This window comes from Mus caroli, chromosome 13 (genome assembly GCF_900094665.2).
Source record: "Mus caroli chromosome 13, CAROLI_EIJ_v1.1, whole genome shotgun sequence".
Classification (NCBI taxonomy): domain Eukaryota; kingdom Metazoa; phylum Chordata; class Mammalia; order Rodentia; family Muridae; genus Mus; species Mus caroli.
The window spans coordinates 66,978,681-66,990,059 of record NC_034582.1 but is presented as its reverse complement, the minus strand read 5'-3'; positions in this window follow the sequence as shown (position 1 = coordinate 66,990,059).

Below are 11,379 nucleotides of genomic sequence, written 5' to 3'. Positions count from 1 at the left end.
GGTTTAGAAGTAGTTCTCCATGGAGCTCACATCACACGCTCAATCCTGCATGAGTCACAGGTTTCTGAGACATCATCTGAAAATGGTGCCCCCGTTTGTCTCCTCTTGCAGTCCGATGGCCTCTATTGATGGGCACTTGGGACTGGACTGCAGCTGAGATTTCTATGGAGCCTATTCTGCTGGAGTTACTCAGTCCAGGAGCTCCTGATCAGCATGGTACTCAAGTACAGCTTGTTTTTCTCAAGGGTTTCCAACCCATCCCAGTGGCAGCTAATCCTGTCCATGTGACTAGATCTAGGATCAGCTAAGAGACACTGCTCTGGGCAGGTCTGCAAGAATATATCCTGGAAGGATTACACGAGGAGCTAGACCCCACCCCCAGGCCCCAGGAATGGACAACATCTTTGAGCTGGGATCAGATCTAGGGAAAAATCCTTTGCTTTAACCTGCTTGCTTTCTCTCCCTACTGGTGAGTGTATCTCCTAGGCTGCTGCTGTTCCTTCACTGACACTGAAACTTAGTTTCTTTGACATTCCCAGAATTCACTGAGTGTTCATAGCTGTAGCAGAACTACTACGCCTTCTGGCCTCATGGTCAGAGCAGTTGCAGTATGCATTGCTGGGCCTGTGGTGTCAAACATTCTAAAAGACCCTCTTTGTACCATGCATCTGTCCAAACAACTGGCTGATTCTCCAGCAGATCCCAGCTAACACACAATCCCTCTTAAGACCGTTGAGGTGAGGTAGACATGTGGGTGTGGGCCCCTGTAATTGAGCTGCCTTTAGTGTTGACCTTGGGACGGTCTCAGCCATGACGAGGTTATCCTGATACTGACCTCAACAAACATGTTTCATTCCTCTGAGGTCAGAGAGAAGTGGACAACCCTTGGCACCTCTTCAGTGTTAGCTATCAGCACTGTCCTATTCACATACAGTGGAGGTTAGAGAATGCATGTGTAGAAGGTGACTTAGGGGACACATGGTGCAGCTTGGCAGTGGGTCTGGGGTACTAATGATGTGATATTTGAAGGTTCCTCTTGCTGGACAAGGCCCCATAAATTTATTCCAGGATCGTTGGGGGTGTTAGTGTGGAATGAAGTCCATGACATTGAATATGGGACCAATGATGTATAATAGTGTCTGTTTAACTTAGTTGAGCTGAGAAGGTATCTTTTATCCTCTGATCCTTAATCTCCATTGGTCTAAATTTTCATGGTGATTAGCTTCATAGTTCACTCTTTGTGAAGTCCGTATAGCCTTAGAGACCTTCAGCGACCTTCCTGGTCAATTCTGCTTCTCCTTTGGCCCTCTATCACGTACAAAGTGGTCCCTTTACTGGAATGTCTAAGCCTCTGCTTGCATAAGAATCTTTGGACAGGTTAAAAAGCCCTTTTACCCAAACCGGGCATTATATCCCTCAGCTCCTTAGGAGAGATACTTTCCCTGCCTCTCCCAAGCCATACTTTATTTGATTATAAAATTTAATCCTGCAAAATCAGCTGGTTTCCCCCGGACCATCTTTTATTCTCTATAAGGTAGGGCGTTATGAGTCTTTCTTAGATCACACCTGGTAAGTAGTTCTGTCCTTGGAGAGTCTAACACACGTGGGGGTGTATAGTGTGCACCTTCCCTTGGAAAGAAGTGAGTGCTGAGAATTTATCAAGTTCAGGACTGTACTCCTGGCTCTGGTAGACAGGGGATGTTCTTCTCTTCACCCCTCACGTTCCCGATCTACATCAGGAACAGCAAGACTTTGAAGGGCACAGTGCTCAGTGAGATGCCCAGCTTGAGATCTGTTACGTGTTGCACTGATGGTGTGTCCTGGTGAAGGAGCAACAGCAGACATTTTCCTTCACTTTTAAGCTTGGCATTGAAATGAATTTGCGAGAGAGAGAGAGAACAAGCTGATGTGGAGGTGTGGAGGGTCATGAAGCAGGTTGGGATGAGGGAAGGGAAGGAAGGAAATGATGTGATTATATTTTTATTTTAAAAATTCAAACATATAATATATTACATATATTTTATATGCGTACATACTACATATAACTTTGACATTCAGGCTGGGGTTGTGAATCAGTGGTGCAATGCTTGCCTATCAATCCCTAGAAGCCTAGAAACAAACTAACACACAAACAGCCAACATGAATTCGGCATTCACCTTTCACTCTTAAGTGTTTGACTGTGACTCTCAGTGGAGAATAGAGGAAATAGTGAGCTCTAGATTCGGTGGGAAAAGATATTAAGAGAGGAGGGCATTTGATATGCTCTCCTGGTCTCTATATACTATACCTATACACACATACATTCATGGTGCACATACATGTACACACACATTCGCGTGAGTCTCAACAAAAATACTTAGTCCTACCTTGCTCAGGTTTGCTGGGAAACTGATACTTGATGAACAGACCTAGAATCATTTTAGAAGTTCTGTTATCAAACCCCCCCCCCCCCGGTTATGGGGACTGAAGTTTCAACCTTTAACAAGATGTTTATTCCACACCCTCTAAGGCTCATGGGCATTTCAGAAGAGGGGATGAGAAGAATATAGGAGTCCAAAGATAGAGAGAATTATCAAGGAACGCAATCATTATACCCATGAACTCACGCCAGGTGCTTACACTAGATCGTCACAAAGATGTGCCTGCCAATAGTCAAGTGTAGGATGAAGAGGGGCTCAGAGAGCTGTGACCATCAGTGCTGAACTATTGCTACTGATAAAGGAGGCAGGGAAAGTTATCAAACTTCATTGTCTCTCCACTAGTGACACCACCAAGCTCCTGTGGGGAGTTCCAACCCAAAGGTCACAAAGATGGCTCTGATTAAAGTATATGAGTCACAAAATAAACTCCTGAGTCATGAATCTGGGAGAGGGAGGGTAGGAATGGAGATTAAAGTAAGCATGATAGAGAATAAAAGCATGAGATGAAATTAATCATATGCACATATTCATACACAAATACATATACACACAAAAATATACATGAATATACTGAACACACTTCCACAACTACCCATTGTTAAGTGAAAATAATCAACAGAAAAGCAGCCAGAGGCCCCTGGCTTGAAGCCCTCATGATAGTCGCCTTCCTGCTTTGCATCACAAGTGGAGACAACAAGGTTTCTCCAGGCTCTGCCTGTATTTGAGACTCAGATGTTGAGACATTGTGTTAAACTTCCAGACTATGACAGGTACAGTGAGGTGATGCATGTCTGTAATCCTCATATTGGGGAGGCTAAGGCAGCAGGACTGCCAGTTTAAGAGGGACCTGATCTAAGCAGCAAGACTCTATCTAAGAAAGTAGAAAATAGCATAAAGCAATGTCCCGCTGAGCCGGCCATGTGACTGAACCCAGCTGTGCAGCATGACCATGAACAGTAAGAAAGCATTGCAGAAAGCAAAGCATAGGACGGGCCCTCACTAGACAAGGAACAACAGTCTGCTTTTGATGCCGTAAAGGACCCTGTGCTGCTGCCTCCAGTCACCCAACACACTGAACAAGTGGAGCACCAGAAACACTCCCACAAAACCACTCCAGATACAAAGATACAGCAGGAACACCATCCACAATGGCTGCCTCATGTCCTCAATAACTGACCATACCTTAAAGACGCCCCAACAGAACCTGAGTCAACTCCTCAAGCTGCCACACAGCATCCAAGTCCGGGACACATAGCCCAGCACTTTGTCAACCAGATACCCAGCCAAGCAGCATGGTAAGGACAAAATGCCTCTCCTTCCACCAAACAGCAGAAGGAGGGATCTTACTCAAGGAGCCAGGCGCATCCCAGACCTATGCTGGCTTTCACCTGGGCTCAGTTTCTCACTTTGAGAAAACTTTTCCCTGAGGAGACCATGTGACCTTCTTACTACCTTTGCACTGCCAGTACTTTCAGGCTTGAGTAAAGACTTCTGCATCTGGTCACACCGGGTGAGCCTGCAGGTACCTCCAGAGTCTGCCCGGCTTCCCAGGGACTCCAACTTCTTTCTTGGTATTCTTAACCAGTCGCTGGCAATTCATTAGTATTTAAATTTATGCTAATTTCATCAAGGTGTGAAAAGATCTTTTTCTTGCATATACATGAAAGGACCATATTACTATTCAACAGCTTCTTCCCCTCTTTTTTTTTTTTTTTAAACCCAAGAAAATCTTGTCTTCACCTAACAAAAGAAAGCAGAAATAAAAAGGCACAGTGTAGGAAGAGCGGAAAGTGACTTCTTAGTTTCCTGTGTAGGAGTGACACTCCATCAGGATACCAGTGATCACTAGAGAAAGCACACGCTCGCTAACCAGTACAGAGAACAGCCACATGGGGTGTCTGGAACCCCGGTCCTTCGAAAGAACACCCTGAAATGTCATTTCCTTGTCACCCCATTTGCTCAGGCATTTTTGACCATGACATGGTAAAATGCTGCGTGGTGTCCACCAGCACGTTCAGCCTGTTACTCTCAGCATGTTCATTCAGAGTGTAGAAAGAAATCCTCAACCCTCACCCTCACCTCGGCATCAGAATGGAATGAGAATAAGCCCTGACTGCAGCTGTTGTCCACACCCTTGTCCTGAGAGTCAGCTCACCCAAGACTCTGCTGCGTCCCCTGCAGGACCACCTGAGCTGAAGGATCCCAGTCCGCATGGCTTCAGACCCCCTCTGATAGTGCTCAGTGAGGCCATCATTAGGCCTTGTCTTCCACCCTCCTCATGATGCAGTTCAGTGATGTTAGGTTGGCCTGTGCGCCTGTCTGATGGCAGATTGTGCCACTGCTGTATAGATTTACTGTCATTCTGCACGCTGCCCCACATTTGACAGAGGCCACATGTAGTGCAGTGGGACAGGGCTGGGTTAAGCATCCCTGCCTCTTGGATGTAGCTCACAGGATTCCCAGGCAGGCAAGACAAGTCGATGCCTCATCACATTGATACTGATGACAGGTGGATCTTAGTGTCACTGTCCTGGCAGTCAGCCTCACCTTACCGAGATAAGGCAGGCACTCCCAACCCTCCCCGTAGACACTAAGGGATCCTGCCTTTTTGCTGGGAAGAGAAGAAACCTAAGATGTAATCTCTAACCCTAATTGATTTTAATCCTTTGGGTGGGAAGTATAACAGCTGATCCCCTTTTAAAATGACCTTTTTATATGTACAAGTGTGTTGCCTGTGTATATGCACCACGTGTGTGTAAAAGTCTGAGGTCAGAAGAGGGTGCCAGATTCCCTGCCACTGGAGTTATAGGTGGTTGGTTGTTAGTCACCAGCTGGCTTTCAACTCAGTCCTCTGCAAAGATAGCAAGTGTCTTAACTGCTGAGGTTTTTAGTTTTGTTCTTGTTTTTCAGCCCAATAGCTGCCAATTTTAATGAAGAAAACATTCTTCTGAAAAAGAGCTTTCAAGTTTTGTGGTATAAAAACCAAACTTTCTCCCCCCTCCTCCCCCTCCTCTTCCTCAGATTATTTATTTATTTATAATCTAGCTTTTACCTTTTCAGTTTGTTTTAGTACAGAGTGACCTGCAACTTGAGGAGACACTTGCCTCAGTCATCCAGAACTTTGGGATTATATGTGTGGTTTTATATTATTTATTTTAGGTAATATACAAAACCATGGGTCTCATGTCTTTCTCTCATTCACCTCTCCAGTGCCATGTTCTCCACTCCCTGACCCCTACATCCCCCATGGCTCCCTTCTGCTATTCAAAAATCTGTGCTAAGTTTCCATTCTGTCATGAGAGAAACACATGAATCAAGTTTCTTTCTTTTCCCCTATTATGTCTCCTGCCACCCTTCTCCCTTTCTCGGAACGCCTTCTTCCCCTCTCAGGGCTCCCTTCTAGTTCATATCCTATTTATATAATTGAGAGTCTGCCTGTGAGAGAAAACAGGCTATGTTTGCCTTTCTCCTAGCACGATCCACTTACCTGCAAACATTAGGATTTCACTCTTCATTGTGGCTGTGTAAAACTTCATTGTATATGTTGTGATCATAAAAAGAGAAAGAGCTAAAAGAATATCTTCTGGCAGGTTGTGGGGGAAGGAGGTGCCTCGGTGGGCCCATGCTGAGGCATCCCTTCCCCCTGAGAGACCAGACACACACTGGTATAGTATAGAAGAGAGTTTATTCAGGGCATGGGGAGGGGAGTTAAGAGGATAGCAGAGGCAGAGAAAGGCAGAGAGAAGGAGAGAGTAGAGAAGTAGAGCCCCCCTCGCCATGACCACACAGAGACAGGGGGGAAGGGAATGGGAGAGAGGGGGCACAAGGGGGCAAGAGGCAAGAGGCAAGAGAAAGGCAAGAGAGCAAGAGAGAGAGGAAGGGCCAAGCAGCCCCTTTTATATTGGGTCAAGCCTACCTGGCTGTTGCTAGGTTACTATGAGGGTAGAGTCCAGACAGAATACCAGCATTATATATCTACACCATACTTTCTTCATCCACTCATCTGTTGATGTATATTCAGTCTGGTACCTAGGAGTGATGAAGCTGAGTTATCTGACCTATACTAATATATGAGGGATCTGTTTTGATTTTTCACTTGGTACAATCAACTGGGGGTGGAGTCTTAGTGAAACTTAGGTTAGGTTGGCTTGTGGGCAAGTATGTGTAGTTTTGCTGGCTGGGTTATTGAGGCATGGGGACTAGCCTGAATGTAGACAGCTGTATTTCCTGGATTAGACACTAGACTGACTGAAAACGAGACAGCTGGCTGAACATTAACATGCCTGCATTATCTCCTATTCTTAACTAAGGATGGAGTGTGACTGGCTGCTTTAGGCTCCTGTCTCCCTCCACTTCTCCACAGTGATGGTCAATGATTTGTAATTGTGAGACAAATAAACCCTTCCTTCCTCTTAAGTTGCCTTCTTGGGGGCAGTTTATCACAACAGGAAAGAAAGCCAAGGCCACATTTACCTTCTCTAGAGAGAGATTTCAAATAAGAATGTAAAATTGAAATGCAATGAGGCCTCTGCTCATATGTCCTTGCCTGGCCTTCCTCTTTCTTCCAGGTAAACCTGGAGCCTATGGATTTAATTTCTCCTGTGACCTTATTTTAGAGTCTTTCCTTATCCCTGTAATCCTATCCGGGGCACACCAGGAATCCTATTTAGCGTCCTTAACAACCTTTGAGATGCAACTCAGGAAGCCACCAACATCACTTACATAGACACAGTGTTAATCTCAATTAGTTAATCAATCTCAATTGTCAACTTGATGAGATCTAGAACACCAGGAAGATAGGCTTCTTGGCAGGCCTTGTGAAGGATTATCCTGATTAGTTTAATTGAGGTTGGAAGAGCTGCCCACTTCTGCTGGTATCATTTCCTGCTGGAAGTTATGAAAGGCGAAGCAGACCTTAGTTCTTTGCTTCCTGACTGTGAATGCAGTGTGGCCACCTCCCTCAAGCTCCCACCATCAGGATTGTTATGAGATATAATGCAGTGAGGGGGTCTCTTTCCCCAGCCCATGCCACAGTGTGCCTCTGAGAAATTATGATGTGCAACTGACTTTGTATGAAAGACGTTTACTGGGGGAGGGGGAGAGGAGGGAATGCCTGGGAAGGGATAGAGGCAGAGATGTGGACTTGTAGTAGACAGCCAAGCAGATGGGAGCAGAGTCATGAGGGCAGAGAGCAGAGAGAGGGGATGCTGGGAACAGACAGCTGGAATGCCTGGATGGGTCTTTTCTATCACAGCACACACCTATCATACCTAGAAGCAACAGGTCATGACATCAGCAATTGCTAGGTCCCTGAGGAAAGGCCAGCAGAATGCCCTGCATGTTATCAAGTACTCATAGTATACACAAGGACTGCTGTACCATTATGTATATTAACAAGGACTGTTGTACAATTGTGCACAAAAGTTTTCAACTGACCCAAAATGAATCCTTTCTCTCTTAAAACACTCTTGACACACTAACAAAAGAGCACATTTAGACAATCTGTAATCCCTTATGAAGCCTACACTCATGCTTTGGTGTGTCTTATCTGTCTCTGATAACCCTTTTTTTTTTTAGCAGCTCTCGAGTTTAATTGTACATTAAAATCTTGTCCTTGTGAATGCCAATGCCACCAGTCATGTTGAGGATTCCTCTTTTCTGGTCAACATGTGTTGTCTTTTGTTTTCTTGGTGACAGCCAAGGTAAAATAGAATCTCAAAGTAGCAGTAATTGTTCTTCTCTAATGGCTATGAATGTTGAACACCTCTTCAAATACTTGTTGGCCGTTCATGTCTCTTCTAAGAACTGTCTGATTGATTGTACAATTTGATGTTTGGGTGTTTAGATTTTTGAGTTCTTTATGGATTATAGATTAATATCTCTCCTGCAAAGGTAGAGTTGACAATTTTTTTCTCATGTAGAAAGTTGGTGTGAACAGGTAAGAGGTCATTTCAGGAACTGCTCTGGAAAACTATACATTAAAACTTTCAGATGTGTAATTGATAAACAAATATTTCTGATTCCATAGCATGTCCTTCACTCTGTTGACTATTTCTTTTGCTGTGGGGAGGCTTTATACAATGCTGGTGTTTGGTTTTTAGGATTACTTCCTGTATCTGGGCAGCTGCTGTTCTGTTGTTAGAAGCAGGGTGTTGCACTGGGGACAGCCTGGAACTCATCATGTAGCTTAGATTTCCAGTGAACTCACTGTAATTCTACTGTCTCTCAGTAACTCAGCCACAACACTCATGTTGGCTATAGAAGCAACTCTCTCTCTCTCTCTCTCTCTCTCTCTCTCTCTCTCTCTCTCTCTCTCTCAGGGGTGAGGAGGACAGTGATGATCAAACAGCAAGAGATTGTCTCAGTTTACTGCTGGGTCTCATTATTAAAGAGTGGTTTCCAATCATCTGTGTTTGGACACTCCAATCAAGTCTAAAAGGGAAGCTAGGAGAATAGTATTTGTTATATGTTAATCCCGAAGCACAGCATCCCATCCCCTATTGCTGGGCCTTGTTGCACACAGTGTGGCCTTGAATTGTTAAGGTTTCTAATTCAGCCAATCAGCTCAATGTCAAACTGTTGGGTCCTTTGTCTTTAACAATAAGCACTTAGCTCATCTAAATGAATAGAAATTGCTATAGTGAATTACAAAAACCAAGGTCTTTTCAATGCACCAACAATGACATTAATTATTTTCAACACTGTCTTATTTTTGCAAATAGATTGACTTGGATTTTCCCTTAAAATGTAATAAGTTCATGACTTTTTAAGCTAGATAAATGTAAAACTATTACTAATAAATTAAAATGTCAGCTGATGGCAATGAAAACCCAATTGCATAGTACATACAACCAGGACACATCGTTGTTTCCGTTTGTGGGCGGGTTCAAGTCGATCTGAGAATTTTAGCCATCAATTAGCTGGTTACAGTGAGCATGGCATACACTACTCTTCCTTGGAGTACCTGCTCAGCACCAGAGAAGTCTGTCAGCTTTAGCAAACAAGGACCCCTTTCCTCACACAGAAAGTGAATCTCACATTCAAAGCCTGCAGGAGTGTGTGTGTGTGTGTGTGTGAGTGTGTGTGTGTGTGTGTGTGTGTGTGTGTGTGTGTGTGTATCCTCGCCCCAGAACCCGGCCCCTTCCTCTGGTGACCAGAGAGATCTGAATGCTTTTCCTAAATCTTTGTAATCCAATAAGCTTTTGTGTTTAGCTGCTTGTTTTGAAACTTGTCCCACACCCCAGACTGTGGCTCACAAGGTCCCTCACAGGCAGGTGAGTGCCTGAGGGCCTGATCATTATTCAAGGCAAGAGGCCTGCTCAGCCCCAACCAGAATGTAATTTGTAATTAACTGTCATTTACTTCTGTCTGCATTGACTTGTTGTTCAAAAGACGACGTAACTGGGCTGGTGACCGGTCTCCCTTTGTTGTGGATATAATGTCTCTCAGATCTAGCTGTTTTCACAATGTTTGAAAACCTGGGGCTTACTCTCTTGAAACCGGGAGAAGACAGGGAATTCGTTGAAATAAATCCAACACAAATAATTTGTTATGCCGTGACACATCGCGCATTCCATTCGATGAAGCAAGCACAGACTGGGCCAGATCACTGTGATGGTTATAGGCCGCCTTCGCTGTAGCACAAGCTCTAAAGCACAGTCTTCAAAAGCGGTCCATTCTGTGCTCGTGGACTCTAATTTATGCTGGCTTTTCAGTTTAATTATTTGCTTGTCACACTTTTCATTAAGAGAAAAATAAACAGAGTGTGTGGCTAGGCCTGGATTGGATGTCTGTATTCCTGAGATTGGCAAGTCATTCCAACTTAAACTCCTTGAAAATTAACAAAGCTTCGAGAGTATTTGAACAGAAAGGACTGTGAGAGTATTCGGAGATTTGAAAAGAAATCATTAGGTGCCCTTGCAAACAGATCCCCTAAAACCTCAGTTTTTGTTTCTATATTTGGAGGATTATCATGGTCTGGAGGGAAACTGCAACACCTCTCAGACATTTGAGTTCCACTGGAAAATCTCAAATTGCTTTGCTGTGTTTGTGTGAGCGCGTCCATGAGTGAGTATGTGTGAGAGAGTGTGTGCGTGCCTGTGTGCATGTGTGTGTGCATACATGTGTGTGTGAGAGTGTATGGGTGTGTGCATCTGTATGAACTTGCATGCATGCATGTTTGCATGTGTGTATGTACATGCATGCTGTGCTTGCGTATGTTTGTGTGTTTGTATGTGTGTGTATTTCCCATTTCTACCTTGTTTTCTCTCTACACAAGGGATGTACCAGCATCTACTTTCCAGACCAGCAGGTCTTTGTGTGTTTCAGATATGTAAGACAACAGAGGAGGACACAGAAGGTCATCGAACATGGGTCACTCTTCACTAGTCACTGTCATTCTCCCCAAGGTACCTCATGATCCACATTGTGTCTCCTCAGGACAGGGCCCCAAGTGCATAGGATTCACTGTCTTGGATAACAGCGCCATATTATCCCAGGGAAGAGTCCCACAGCAACCCAGACAAATGCAGTACTTGAAACAAAATGAGTTCAGCCTGGTAATGCAGAACCTCAAGGCAACAGAGGGAGTAGGAAGTCACAGGACAGCTCAATGAGAACACGGAGAAAAACATCTCTGAGCTTCTGGGTATAGGAACTAAACATCTCCCTAGTCAAAGCTGTTCTGTCTAGAACAAGACTAGCAATTCTGCTGGCAGAGAAGGCATGGACAGGATGAGGGTGGGTATCAGAGCCACAAGCAAGGAAGGCATCACTTCTGTGGAACTACAAGGGAGGATTTCTCCTCTCCCCTCTCCCCTCTCCCCCTCTCCCCTCTCCCCCCCCCCCCCCCCCCCCCCCCCCCCCCCCCCCCCCCCCCCCCCCCCCTCCCCTCTGCTTGATGTTAATGATTGACAATCTGATTCCTCAGTTTCCACTCTGGCTGCCTGCTGCCACATC